Here is a 16,205-nt window from a genome sequence, read left to right on the forward strand (position 1 = left end):
GGTCTCTGCCTGGGATCTGTTGAAATAACAGAAGAGTGAGTTAAGTCAATCTCTAATGGACCAAGAAAAGTGTCAGATTTGGACTGATTCTGTAATCTTCCTGAGCCATGGTTTCCTTCTGGTACATATAAACTCTCCCAGGCTCTCAGAATCTCACAGAATTTCACAAAGGGCTGTGATCCTATCCTTGATGTGGTGCCATGGGAGAGCAGGTGAGCCTTCATTCTGGTCATTTGCTAAACTAGGGCTCATCAAATTCCTAAATCACTCACACAATAACAGTAAGTTCTAGAATTGATATTTCCATCTTATTTCTATCCATGTGGGACAATTCGTGTGCTATAGGAGATAAATTTAGTAGTATCAATGGTAAACTTCCATTATTAGTGGTCTGCCCTTTATCCAAAATTTTTTTAAAAAGGGAGAAGGGCTTTACTCTTAGATTTTAGTCATCATCAATGTAATCATCATTAGGTGTGCAACAAGATTTCTCTCTCTTACCTGTAAGGAACATGATGTTTAGAGAGTCTATAAATTGCTCAAGGTCTGGCAGGGTATGAGTTGCAATCAAGTGCTTGAGCTTTTACTTCCTGTTTAGAGCACTGTTTAATAAGCCAGTCTACACACATTTCTAAAGCCAAATGTGATTTTCAGAGTACTTCATTTTCTCTGTTATAATACCTCCATTTCAACGAGCCCTCTGGCTGTAGTCTACATTTCTCTATAGACATCAGCCTCAGAAAGTGTGATTAAAAACTGAAATATACTTCTGGGAAATGAGAATGTGCTTTGAAGCTTTATGTTAGGTGCTTTTCCACTTGCAAAATAGTTGAAAGTGTTTTTTACTGTTAATTTTTTTCATCACATTTCCAATACAATGAAACTAAGTGTTTTTGCCATTCCAATTTGGCAGTAACCATTTCAGTGATATCCCAGAGTCATCCAGTTAGCTGTTAACAAAATGGAGACAAGTTGTCAGAGCCGTTAAATGTATATTATCAAAGAACCGCATAGTCTGGTTCTTGCAACTTCTTTGCATCTTACTCTCTCATCTCTAAGGTTTCTTACAGTACCAGACTTTCAGTTCTGTTACACATTATTTTTAATTTTTACTTTAAAAACCCTATATAGTATTTACTATGTTCTAGGCACTTTATCCATATTTACTTATTACTTTTATAACAACCCCTATTACAGGCAAATATTATTGTCGCTTTTGTTTACAGATAAGGCAACTGAGGTTTACAAAGGCTAATTAACTTGTTTAAAATCACGCAGCTAGTAAGTGTCAGACTAAGTTGTTGTTGGAACTTAGTCTGGCTCAACAATCCATGCTCTTGATTACAGTATTCTTCATTACGATATGGCCCTTGCCTCAATCCTTACGGCTCTTCGTTTCTCAATTTGTGGTTTGAGAAGCCTTTCTCTCTTTACTCATCTGTGCTTGAGATTTGTTCTGCAGACTAATCATAAAGTACATCTGGGTTAATGTCGAAAGAGCTTACTGAATCCCTTGGTTAACCTTGTAAGTTCCCAGTCAAAAATATTCAGTACCTTTCAGAAGATTCTCTTTGGGCAGTTCTAATGCGACAAATTGAAAAGTTATAGAAATTCCATGGTTGAAGCCTTTTTTGAACCACCCTCCTTTACCCTTCCAACCTCTCTAATGGCTGATGTGCACACTAGCAGCCAATCAACAAAATTGGAAGTTGGGCCTTAGCAAAACTGAATTCTGAAACAGATTTGATTCAAATGAGAAGTGACTTGAATCTTGATCTTGAACTACCATAACTTTCTTCCTTTGAAAGGAACTTCATTGTGAAGAAACTTACTTTTTTTCTGTTTCTGAGAAACCAAATTCTATGAAAACCTTTCATTTATTTATTTATTAAAAATTTAAAAATTTATTAGGGTGACATTGGTTAATAAAATTATATAGATTTCAAGTTTACAATTCGATAATACATCATCTGTATTCACCACCCAAAGTCAGATCTCCTTCTGTCACCATATATTGACCCCCCTTTTACCCTTATGTACCTCTCCTGTACCCCTATTTCCCTCTGGTATCCACTAAATTGTTGTCTGTGTCTATGAGTTGCTCGTTTGTCTTATTCTTTTGTTGCTTTCAGTTTTATATCCCCCATATAAGTGAAGTCGTATGGTTCTCAACTTTTTCTGTCTGACATTTGGTTAGCATGATAATCTCAAGATCCATCCATGTTGTTGCAAATGGCAGTATTTCATCTTTCCTTATGGCTGAATATGTGAATGGAATTTCAGAATTAACACCTGTATTTGTTTCTTAGCATTTGCTGTGCAGCTGAAAGGACCCTAATGTCTGTTTTTTCCTATGAGGCATTGGTATTGCTGCTACTGATGTAAGCCAAAAAAGGCATGAACAATTTCACAGGGAAACTGCCAGATGATGCTGACAGCAGTACAGCTGTGTCCCACTTCCAGGCAAAAACACATATGAAATCCAGGCTTTAAAAAATGACTAGTTAAGGATTGTCTATTTGCATTTTAGAAGAATTCTTTACTTCATAATAAGTTCAACAGGGAATTACTTTAAATAGCTAGTTCCCTTAATGCTTAAAATAAAATTTGATTTATACACAACTTAAAACACAACTACAATAAATGAAGTATAATTAGAACTTTAAAAAGAGAATAATATGACTATATAGAACATGCCTATAGGAGATGGGTGTGTTTTTGTTTTCTTTAAATCCTTATCAGATATTCAAATTACCTTATAGTATGAAGTTATCTTTCATTATTACCATGGTCTATAGTTCATGTTGCTTTTACGCATGTTCCCGCTGTGACTAGACCCTCACATATTCCTGCGAGGTCAATGCTGGAGGAACTAATAACCTTAGGGGTTGGAGTCCAATGAGAACAAATGCAATAGTTTGGAGCACTCACTTGCTATACTCTATCATTTTACAGATAGTTGAGATTGCTAAGGTTCTGAAAGACTGGGGCATGCTTTTAAAGAAATAGCTAAAACAGCATTTTCAACACTGTTAATCTGTTTAAATGATATCTGCCCGGGTACTACCCTTCAAGGTTTTGATTAAATGGGGTGAGTCCTGGGATTCTGTATGTTTCCAAGGCTCCCCGGGTGAATCTGAAGAACATCTAAGGTTAAAAACAGCTAGGAGGATTGGAAGGAATTTGATTCAAACTCAGGTCTTTGACATCAGGTCTTCTATACTCTTTCTTATATACTCCACTTCTTCCCTGAATCCAAATTCTTTCAGTGATAGTTGCTCATTAAATTCTTTTTGGTTTGAGTAGAGAACCACAAACAAGCTAGTTATGCAAGGGTGATGATGCCAAAGTCCATAAGTTCAAATCGCGCTTCTACCAATGTCTTGTACTACCTTTTAGTTCGGTTAAATAAATATTTAATAAGCATGCACTATGTGCTGGGTTCTGAGCTGAGTGATGGGGATTGCTCTGTGTTTATAGGCTTATAAGGGAGAGTATGATCCTTAGCTGTTCGAAAGTTAAAAAACAAGCCCGGAGAATGGTGTCAGCAAGATGGTGGAATAGTATCTCCACCCTTGGAGATACTGACTCAAATCAATACACATACCAGTTTCCTTTGTGAGAAATCCAGAAAACAGTTAAGAGGATGTGCACCCCAAGCAAGTGCAAAACCAGCTGCTCTTATCATAGTCCCTTCCGCTGGCTCAGAGCGGCATAATTAGGAACAAACTCCCAACCTTTCAATTCTCCCTAGGGCAGAAATGAGAAGACTGGACCATACTTCCAATGTTCAGACTTTTGGGGGTGTTACTGCTTTCTGCCTGCCTGAATCTAAGTGCTGCTAGGAATGGGTGTCAGGTTGGGGGTCCAATGAGAACAAAGGTGATAGTTTGGAACACTCACATGCTATACTCCTTTCCTCCAGCTAAACACAGAATGAGTAGGAGAAAATCCCCAACTTCTGCTTTCTCCATGGGCAGTTCAAGGGACTGGTTTCTGTTTCTCCTGACTTAGAGTGCCGATGTGATCTGGCATACTCTAGAAGTCTGGAGGCTGCTGAAAACAAGAGCTGAGTGACTTGTGGCAGCTTCAGAAACTTGCAGTATTTCAGACTGACACCAGAGGGAGCAAGAGATTAGCTGACCCCTACCCCCACCCCACCCCCCAAAAAAGAAAAGAAAAACCCTCAGCAAATAGCTCTATTTTGGAATTTATATGCATAAATATAGAGAAGATAAAGCCATGGAAAAGGCTTTTTCTTTTTATCTTTTTCTCTGGCCGGGCTAATTGATGGTTTTCCCTCTATGAAGCCAGTCTTTAAAGACTATGAGTGGTGGCTATTTTTTTTCAAATGCAGGGTTTCTCAACAATAAGTTACAAGGACATACAAAGAAACAGGGAAGTGTGGCCAATCACAGAAACCAAATAAATGTTTAGAAACTGACCTTTGTAAAAAGGGATAATATGAATTAACTGACAAAGAATTAAAATTAGCCATCATAAAGATGATCAATAAGCTCAGGAAAACAATGCATGGACAAAATGAGACTATCAACAAAGAGATAAAAAATATAAACAGAATCCAACAAATTTTGGAACTGAAGAATATAATAAATAAATTTCAATATTTACTAGAGAGGTTCAACAACAAACTTGATCAAGCAAAAACAGAAAGTAGTATGGTGGTTGCCAAGAGCTCAGGGGCAGGGAAGGGACAGAAGTGGAAAATAGCTATTTAAACAAGTATAGAGTTTCCGTTGTGCAAGATGAAATAGTTCTAGAGATCTTCTGCGAAACTGTGTGTATATAGTTAACATACTGTATTGTTCACTAAAAATTGTTAAGGGGGTGAATCTGATATTTTCTAAACACACACACACACCCACACACACCCACCCACACACACACACACACACACACACACACACACACACACGATTACATCTGTATTCTCCTTCCAGGAGCTTAAATCATTTGTCAGTCAATGTTAACCAATGTGAGTTGATGGATACTAGATAGAGATCCTGAGTGAGAAACTATCCCTCATTTGGTAGGATAATTATGTTTGGTTTGCCAATTCAATCAATGAAGACGTATCACTTTTATGTTTAACACCTTTAACCATTTGTCTTGAAGAAAGATTTTTCTTTCAGCAATTTCCTTTGACAATAAGCAAAAACTTCCCATGACAGATAAATTGATCTAATGGCTCTTCTAGGTAATGAGATGGAAATAAATAATGATATAAGGTATAGATTTATTTTTGAAAGTAAACATTGGAACTCAGAAGAGAAACATATATTGGACATTAGTATTATCCTTAAGCCAACATTTAGAGGACCAATGAGTGCAGCCTGAATCCTAACATTTCTCTATCTTCTTTACTCCACAGAAAAGTCTACCTGGTTGCCATCTATAAGTGTAACTTAGTTCCAGCATTACTTTGCATCTGAGGTAAGAAACATAATTAACCAGCTCCCTTTCAGGCTTGCTAATAGCTTGTCCTGCCCTTACAGGCCTCTACTTTGTGATGGTTAATTTACCTATCAGTTTGGGCTAAGTGATACCCAGATAGTTGGTAAAACATTTCCGGGTTTGTCTGTGAGGGTGTTTCTAGAGGAGATTGGCATTTGACTCAGTAGAATTTCCAGTTCTGTTTTTTATATGGTTTTGTTATTTTATACGTTTTTATAGTCTATTCTTTTTATTATTCCACATATTTTTTTAAAAAGTATTTCATCATTTTTATCTCATATTCTGTATCTGATAATTCAAACATTTGAGTTCTTTGGAGATCTAAGTATCTTGTTGGTAGTTTCTTCTGACTCTTATTCTCAGTGATCTGTTTTCATGTATATTTAACTTTTACTCCATCATATTGCTAATGAGTAAGATGAAATTAAACCCTTTCTTCATAAATGAAATTCTATTGATAGTATTATGATAGTATTATTTGAAACATTGGCCACCGATAAGCTTTCTGGGTGTGTGGAATCAGTGCCTCCTAGAAGACCTTTGCTACACATGCTGGAAAGGTTCATGAGGCCTAAGTTTAGAATGGCTAGAGGTTTTCTGCATTATGAGGAAACAGTATCAGTAAGATCAAGGTAATATCAGTTAAGATAAATTACTTATTTAAGAATTTTCAAGGGCTTGCTTTTTTGTGTTCTGGAAAGAAAAAATATCTTGGTCATTTTAAGTAGGTGGCTGTTAAATTTTGGGAGAGAATTGAAATATCCTTTCTGATTTAAGAGGGGAAAAATGAGAGTAAATAATAAAGTGAAATTACCAATCAATTGATTAAGATCTTTTAAATCAAACAAGATGTTTTAACTGCTAACTACTTCTAACATAGAGACTCCAATGGGTCTATTTTCAGAATTTTAATGATTTCTTAAAAAGTTTAGGTTTCTTAAGTTATTCTGTGGTATTTTTCTGTGAGATTGTTAAGTAAAAGACATAAAAGTCATGGCAGCAGAATAAATGGAGGCAAGAAATAGTACAATAATAGAACTTTACTCGCACCCCCTTTCCCTTTTGTAACACAGAAGTTGGGGGGATGTGGAGTAGAAGTCACCTAGACTCAAACTGCAATTGAAAGAACAGATCAAACTACCTCAGTGACGTTTATTACAAGAGAGTCTGAGAATCTTCTACACTACTTAACTTTTTGGTGTTTGTCTAGAACTTTCTTCCTCCTATTTTTTTATATAGTCAGAATTATACTCTAAAGATCTGTTACTTGATATTGCTTTTCCTTTGATTTGTTAAACATAAAAATTAAGTTCATACATTTTATGTTTTGTCACTATATAAATCTTGATTTACAATTAGAACCCAAAGTGAAGAGTATGATGAAAAATATAAAGTTCTGAGCTTATTCATGAAATCTATTAATGGAATAATTTTGGTTTATTTATAATGGAACAGTTGAGCTAATCACAACTTTATGAGTGGGAAAGTTAAGAATTTTTTTATTCACAGATGACTTGCAAAGTCAGTGAGCCTGTAAGAGATAATTACTTTATGGTTATAGTTATATATTATATATACAACCTATAGCTCTTTATCTTTTTTGAGTGGCCTGTTAAGAATAACTGAAGCAGCCAATGGTGCATAAAAAAAATCCCAATTCATGCAATCTCAGACTAAAAGGGTATTCATAAATTTTGTTGGACTCAATAGTCATCTTTTTAAATAATGGCTTTCAATGTGGAAATTAGCAGAATTCTTTAAAATAGCAGGTAACTGTACAATTATTTTTTCCTATCTAAGAAATTGTCTCCACATCCTCCTTGAATAAACACCTAAATTTCAGTTAAAGAAATAATTATATAAGTCCCTTGTTATGCGTATCTGCCGTTTTTCTTTATTCCACTAGGTATATTCCTGATGCTCATAGTTTTTGTAGGCCAGAGTTCACATTTTCAACAAATGAAGGCTTATGTGGCTCCATTAGCCCTGACCTTTTTAGGAAAACACATTTTAGAAGGAAAAAGATATGTTTATTATTCTCGTCATCTTTATAGAAGACTCTCTTTATTACTCATTAAACACAATAGTAAATGCCCAAGTGTTATATACCTATTAGTACCAAAGTTTGTTGTAGTTATTATTATAGACAATTATAGATAACAGTAAGGAGGATCCTACTGTGTTTTTTTTTTTTTTTGTCATGATCAGTCTATGTGTATTTCATAGATATGGTGATAACATTTATTCTTCAGTATTCTAGGTTGATGGCAGAGGGAGAGAATGGCAATATCCAGGTCCACAGGATTCCATTAGTTTTCCATGTATAGATATCCACTCATCTCTTTGGTGCAGATACAGTGTGATTACAGCAAAAATATATTGGATATGAAAAAAAACCAGTCTGGGCTACATAGTTTCTACATAAGGAGGGTGGACCAGGAAACAAAAACAAAAGAACAGGACTAGTTACTGGTTGGAACAGTGATTAATTTATTTATTTTGAAAAACATTTTCAGTGTTTCCTCTGAGATTCAGGGAAACAATATGCTTCTTCACTGGGTTGTGTGTTATGTTTGAATCACAGGAGCAAGTGACCAATGCAGTCTTCTTTTTTATTTGTGCCTGAATCATTAACTGCCACAAAATGTGGCTCGTTGCTTGCTCCTCATTTTCAGGGTTCATTATGAAGAATCATTATAAGAAACATTATAGCTTTATCTTCCTTCCTTGAAGAGGGATTTTCTAACTTCCTGAGATAAATCAAACCTACCTGCATTGCCTGTTTCTGCCAGCCAGCTTATGTTCCTAAGATGTCCAGATATTTTGGAAAAAAAAAAAAAAGGTAGGATTTTATCCATGCAATTGGGATTCTTTATTATTCAGATCTATAAACTATAATATGATCATCTTTCATGGTTTTTCTGGAGAAATATCTGAAGAAATTTGGTGACAGAATAAAAGTAAGACAGGTCTCAAGGAGTTTTTAAGAGTAAATGTAAAAATGGCAAAGAAATATGGATATCTGAATAAATAAACACAGCAGGAGTAGGTCTTTGGGTATGACGGCCTCTTCATCTCACTTAGAGGAATTCAATGGAATATGTAACTACGGCAATATATGAATGTAATATGCAGAAACTAATAACCGATTGCATAAAATTGTCCTCTTAAACTGAATGACTCTCTTGTTCTGCTGGTGAATGCTATATAGGGATATTTCTAAGACTGGATTTGAACACATTTAAATATATATAAAATCATCCAATGCCTTTTTCCCACCTTTAATATGTTAAGGTGTTCCTTTTAATTATGATTATAAAGGATGTATAGATTCATAGATTATCTCATTTGATAGAAAGAAAATCATATTTGAATCCCTCCTTTTAAGCATACTTTGTAATCCAGTTTAGTTATTGGAGATGTATGGAAATAAAATCTCTGGATACTTAAATATTTTAACCTTACTCATTGCCAGTGATCATAAATCAGGAGGGTTATCTAATAAATTCAGAGACAAATTCAAGAAAGTGTTGATGCTGCTTACATTGTTTTAGTTTTCTCAGGGCTGACCAACATGTGATCTGATCTTTCTCTTTTTTTCAGATGAAAAGCTGTCCATACATAATATGCATTTTAGAGTAGTAACTATATTCCAAAACCAGATTTAATCTGTGTAGTTCAGGGGAGATGATGGGAAAGGGAAATAGTAACAAAAAGAATGGAAAATATACTTTTTCATTTGCATCTGTCTAATGGTATTTAATAATATCCTTAAATGTCAGGTTTTTGGAGCTTCTGAAGAAACAAATTCCTGCTTACGCTTAGCTGGACATGGGAGTTATGCATCATCTTTAAGAGCACATTCTCAGACCTCCATATATCATAAAAATGTTGTTAAATAATTGTTGCCTTGATAAATGTCACCAGCATGTTGACCACTCTAGATTCAGTTTCAGCAGACACCATTATATTCCTGGCAGTTATAAATGTATTAAAAAAAACTGACAACCACTCACAGGTTGTACTAAATATTGCTGAGAACAGTTAGTATTTTTAAAAATTTTTTCTCTACCAAAAGGACTCTCTGGAATCAGATAAGCTGGCAGGATAATAGTAGGCTTTATTACCATCAACACAAGACTGTCAGTATAGAAACAGAATCTTAGATGCTATTCCTATACATAAATACACTGTTAGCTTTTTAAAGCAGTGTGATTCACTGCCTCATGTACAAATAGCAAGGGCATCCAGAGTGAGAAACCAATTGTCTGCCATTTACCGAACTTCATTCACTCCACTAGAAATAGTACCAACTTTGGGTGGGAAACACACAATAGAATATACAGATGTCAAATGATAATGTACACCTGAAAATTATATAATTGTATTAACCCATTTTACCCCAATAAACTTAATTAAAAAAAAAAAAAGAGGAAATAGTACCAACTTTCAAACTGCTAAAAATATCCTATGACTAACTTATTGAATGACAGTGCTCCCTTCTGGAATCTCAGTTCCATGAGCGAATCAAATGGAGAACAAATGTTGTACTTACACTATATTTAAAAGGCACCAATGATTAAATTCTCACATGTAGCTGAAGGAAATGACTAGATGCATTATATAATTTGACATGAAGAACATAGCTTTCAAATATGAAACCTTGTTAAAAAGAGTTATGGTAAAGGCTTACTGCTTTAGGACATATCAAAAAGCAAAATTAATGCACATGGTAGAGTCAGGACAGAATTGTCTCCCTGGAACATAACTTATATAAGAAGGTCTGAACACTTTTTATTTGTTTCAATGAGCAATCATCTTTTCATGCTCTCCTTTTTGCACACGCAAAGATCTCATATAGCTTTATTTTTACCCCACTTTCATCCTTTGAATATTTAATATTTAGAGTTATGGTCTCAAGCATACCATTATTCTTTTTCTGTGCATTTTCAGGATGTCTCTGTATGCGAAGCACCTGGGTTAAGGACAGTATTATCCCTGTTTTCCTAGGAAATATCTTGAATATTTCAAAATTTAAATTTATATTAAACTACCCATCACTTTCGTTCTTTTATTTATTTATTGTTATTATGATAAAATACATATAGCATAAAATTTAACATTTTAACCATTTTAAAGTCGGTAGCTCAGTGGCATTGAGTACATTCACAGTGTTATACAGTCATCATCACCATCCATCTCCAGGACTTTTTAATCATCTCAGATTAAACTCTGTACCCATTAAACAAAAACTCGTTCCCCTCAACATCCAGCTCTTGGCAACCACCATTCTACATTCTGTCTCTATGAATGTGACTATTCTAGGTACCTCATATAAATGGAATTATACGATATTTGTTCCTTTATAGCTGGCTTATTTCACTTAGCATAATGTCTTCAAAATTCATTCATATTGTAACGTGTCTAATATCATTCCTTTTTAAGGCTGGATAATATTTCATTGTATATGCATATGCCACATTTTGCTTATCCATTCATCTCTTGATGGGCATTTGGGTTATTTCCACCTTTTGGCTACCATGAATAATTCTACTATAAAATCTGAGTAATTTATTTTCTTCTCATTATATCTATGCTCTCTGCATTATATTTGTTTATGTTTATAATATCTCTTCTATGGCGAATTATAAGCTCCTTGGGGGCAGAATCTTTGCTGGGTATATATTTAAGACCCATATCATTAGCACAATTTATAGACATAATAAGTGTTAAATGCTACCAATCGGATCACTACATGCATATCAAATAAACTCTAGATTTTATTTTGGTCTAGTACAATCATCAAAAACAAGAAGAGAAAAATAAATAACACTTTTAACAATAATAACTGATAAATCTCTCTGCTCCTTTCTTGATTCTCCAATTTCCTTTAAGAATGCTCAGAATACGTAAGGAAAAGGAACTCCTTCAGACTATACATCCAAGTTTGATAAACTACACGACTGTACTACTAAAAGTGGTAGAAAATTATGTAAATGTTACCAGTGCGAATCTGAACGATATAATATTTAAGTTTCAGCCTGATTCTCAATGAGTTCATTAATAGCTTTCTTTGTGACCATGGTATAAAAGCTTAATAAACAGACCCTACTTGCCAGTCTTTGTAGTGTAGCCTCGCAGGGAAACTAAATACCAAACTAGACAGCCAATAGCTATTTTTTTCAAGTTGATATAATTTTCACTACTATACTTAACTGTATAACATGATTTTAGAAACATTCTTTAGCAAGACTGATGCTTTAAGTGAGTCTGAATCTAGAGAAAGAGCTAGATTTTGAAAGATGATAATAATATAATTTACTGAGTAGGAAATTTGCCCACAAATTGAAACCAGGTTTGTCGGAACCAAAATTCCAACTCCTTCTTGCTTTTTAAAATTTCTTTTACAATAAAACTATTCATGTATTTTTTAAAGTTTGTTTACCTTTTTCTTTTCCAAATGTATGATTTCTTTTAGGTTAAAATAGAATACAAAGGGAGATGATTCTTTTATAATTATTTTAAAATAAATTTAAGATATCTTAGGTAGTATATACACGTGGTACAAAATTCATTAATCTAAAAGAATGTGTGAGAGAGAAATTTCTTCAGCCTGTGTCCAGCCACCTATTTTCTCTCTCCAGGGACAAACACTGTTGTCGATTTGACTCATATAATTGACTCATACATTCTCTGAAAATATAAGCATGTACTTGATGTAATTGTTCTTATTTAAAATATCTTAGATGTTTCATATCAGTACACATAACACTGCTTTGGTGTTTTCATGGCTATATCAAATTATAATTTGTGGTTGAACCATAATTATTTAAATCTATCCATTGTAGATCAACATTTAGATTGTTGCATTTTTCTTTTGCTGTTGAAACTAAAGTTTCAACAGCTATCTTTGTATTATATCACTTAACACATATGCTAAAATATTTCAAAGATAATTCCCTAGATGTGAAATTTTTAGAAAAGATTATATGTATTTTTAATTCTGATAGATATTGGTTTGAATTTCCTTAAATATTTTTAAGATCATTAAAAAATGAACTTCTCATGAGATACTCAAGGTCCTTTATAAAGTCAACATCAGAAAGCAGGGAGGAGACAAGCAATGATTAGTGCATTAAAGCTATAATGAAATTAAATTAAAAATCAGCACAAGAATATCAGTGGCATCTGCTGTCATGAGGTTAGTGTCATCATAGCTCTTGTGTGTCTACGAGCCTAGGAAGAATAGCAAAATGTTAAAGGAGGGGAATTTTAGAGGAGGAGGAGTAAGAAGAAAATTAGAATTTCAAGACCTGAAGGACAGAGACATACCAGGGCAGAGTGAGTCAGTCTCTGAGACTTTGGCCCCTTTCCTCCCCCAAATTCTCATCTTCAAATTCCCATCTACAATCAGAAGGCCTTGAAGAAGTTAGAGCTGGGGAAAAGGATGTTAAATTGTGATTAAAAAGAAGAGGTTGATAAAGATGTTGAAGGGATTTTAAATAACATCAAGTAAGTTAAATGAACTGGTGCTTAACAGAAAATGCAGGCCTCAATATGACTATGTGGTTTAAATGCTTTGAGTATCCATGGACAGATTTAAATAAGTCAAAGAGAATCATTGTTTCCAGGTTTTCTGAGAACACATCTACCTGCCCTTATCCATCCATATCAAGAAAGATGCCTAAAAACAACCTTGATCTCAGGAATAATGGTGGAGCACTATTGGGACTGTAAGGCAGACCTAACCCATTGCAAGATGAAAAAATGTAGCGCCTCATTTCCTTTCCAAAATTGCCTTTCATGCTGATTTTCTCATACTCTGGATCCAAACCTGTTCTTGTGTTATCTTAGCATACAAGTGTCTTTTCCATTTTTCTCTGGATGCTAGTCTAATGCCCTCTGTGAAATTCTGTACTTCTGTTTCTAAATCCTTCTGTGTTTTTTTCCCATGTTTATTTTAAAGTCTTTAATTTTTTACTGTAGTTTTAGGTTTATAATAGCATTGTTAGGAAATACAGAGATTTCCCATATACTCTAATTCCCTGCACATGCATATCCTCCCCCATTATCAGCATAACTCATCAAAATGGTACATGTTTTTACCAAGGATGATTCTATTTTGGCACATCCTAGGCACCCCAAATCCATAGTTTACCTAAGGATTCCCTCTTGGTGTTGTATATTCAGTGCTTTAAGACAAGTGTATAATTTCACGTATCTATTATAATATCATACTGAGTATATTTACTACCCTAAATATCCTCCGTGCTCAGCCTGTTCCTCTCCACATGTTCCCTAGTCCTTGGCAACTGCTGAGCTTTTTACTGTCTCCATAGTGCTGCCCTTTCCAGAATGTTGTATAGTTGGAACCCTACAGTATGTAGCCTTCTCAGATTGGCTTCCTTCACTAAGTAATATGCATTTAAAGCTCTTCCATGTCTTTTCATGGTTTGCTAGCTCATTTCTTTTCAGAACTGAATAATATTCCACTGTGTGGATGTACCAGTTTCTTTATGCATTCACCTACTCAGGGATATCGTGGTCATTTCCAAGTTTTGGCAATTATGAATAAAGCTACTTTAAGATCTATGTGCAAGTGTTTATGTAGGCATAACTTTCAGCCCCTTTGGATAAATACCAAGGAGTAAGGTTGTTGGTTCATATGATAAGAGTATGTTTAGTTTTGTAAGAAACTGCCAAAGTGTCTTTCCAAGTGGTTGTATCACTTTGTAGTCCCACCAGCAATTTATGGAAGCTTCTGTAGCTCCACCTTCTCACCAGCATTTGGTGTCGTCAGTATTTTGGATTTTTGGCCATTCTAATAGGTGTATAGTGGTATCTCATTGTTGTTTTAGTTTGTAATTTCCTAATGATGTATGATGTAGAGCATCTTTTCATATATTTAATTGACATCTGTATATCTTCTTTGGTGAGATGTGTGTTAAGGTCTTTGGCCCTTTTTAAATCAGGTTGTTTTCTTAATGTTGAATTTTAAGAGTTCTTCATATATTTTGGATAGCAGTTTTTTTTTTTATCAGATATATCTTTTTCAAATATTTTCTTCTAGTATGTGGCTTGTCTTCTTGTTTTCTTGATACTGTTATTCATAAAACAAAGTTTTTAAATTTTAATTAAGTTCAGCTTACAAATTATTTTTTTCATAGATTAAGCCTTTGATATTGTGTAAAAAGCCATTACTATACCCAAGGTCATCTAGGTTTTTTCCTATGTTATCTTCTAGGAGTTTTATAGTTTTGCATTTTACGTTTAAATTTGAGTCAATTTTTGTGAAAGGTATAAGGTCTATGCCTAGATTCCTTTTTTTGAATGCAAATGTCTAGTTGTTTCAGCACCATTTGTTGAAGAGGCTATCTTTGCTCCATAGCATTGCTTTTACTCCTCAATCGATATATTCATGGGATCTAGTACTGTGATCTATATCTGTTCTACTGATCTGTTTGTCTTTTCCTTTGCCAGTCTTGATTACTGTAACTGAGTAGTAAGTCTTAAAGTTTGGTATTGTTAGACTTCCAACTTTATTCTTCTCAATATTGTGTTGGCTGTTCTGGGTCTTTTACCTCTCCATACAAACTTTAGGATTAGTTTTTTGATATTCACATATAACTTGCAAAGATTTTGATTGAGATCAAGTTGGGAAGAACTGATATCTTGACAGTTTGATTCTTATATATGAACATGGACTGTCTGTTTATTTCTTGTTTGATTTTATTTATCAGAGTTATATGGTTTTCCTCATATAGATGTTATTCATATTTCGTTAGGTTTGTATCTAAGTATTTCATTTTGGGGGAGTGCTCATATAAATAGTAGTGTGCTTTTAATTTCAAATTCCACTTGTTCATTGCTGGCATATAAGAAAACAATTAACTTTTGTATGTTAACCTTACATCCTGCTTATTAATTCACTTCTTAGTTCCAGGAGTTCTTTTGTCGATTTTTTTCTTTTGAATTTTCTACATAAATAATCATGTCATCTGTGAATAAATGTAGTTTTATATCATTCCTCCTAGTCTGTATACCTTTATTTCTTTTTCTTGATTTAGCAAGGACTTCTAGCACTATGTGGAAAAGAAGTGGTGAGAAGGGTCATCCTTGCTTTCTACCTGATCTTAGAAGGAAAGATTCAAGTTACTCACCATTATTCAATGTTTTTTAACTCTGTCATTTGGATACTCTTAAGTCTGGGGATAGAGGTTGGAGAATGAGACTGAGAATACAGTTCCCCTGAGTACCAGTTGATATCTGCTTTGGTCCAAGGCAGAAGTGGGACCTGTGGTATAGAGCACCACAGGAAAGTAAAGGAATAAGAGGGGATGCTTATTTAGGCTGGACTGTGAAATGGAAGCTGGAGGTGGACCAGATCCTGGCTTCCTTCATGCCAGCTTCTGTGTCTAGAACACTATGGGAGTAAGAGAATGACTGGGCCTATCTGGTGGATACTGGGTCTGAAAGAGAAATGATATGTATATGGATGCTTCTCAGGCCCTTGAAAATATTTCCTCGGCTGTGAGCCAGATGTACAAAGTTTTGAGTTCAGACTCAAAGGGCATTACTTCAGTGGGGATATAGATTCTTAGACATTTCCTGGGATAGCCTTATCTGTGAACTTTGTTCAGGAAAGCTTTCTGGATTATGCAGGGTAGAACTCAAAAGTTGACCGAACATGGAGCAGAGTCATGAATAAAGCTTGATTTTGATTCCTGACC

Source organism: Pteropus alecto, unplaced genomic scaffold, assembly GCF_000325575.1.
Source record: "Pteropus alecto unplaced genomic scaffold, ASM32557v1 scaffold131, whole genome shotgun sequence".
Taxonomy (NCBI): Eukaryota; Metazoa; Chordata; class Mammalia; order Chiroptera; family Pteropodidae; genus Pteropus; species Pteropus alecto.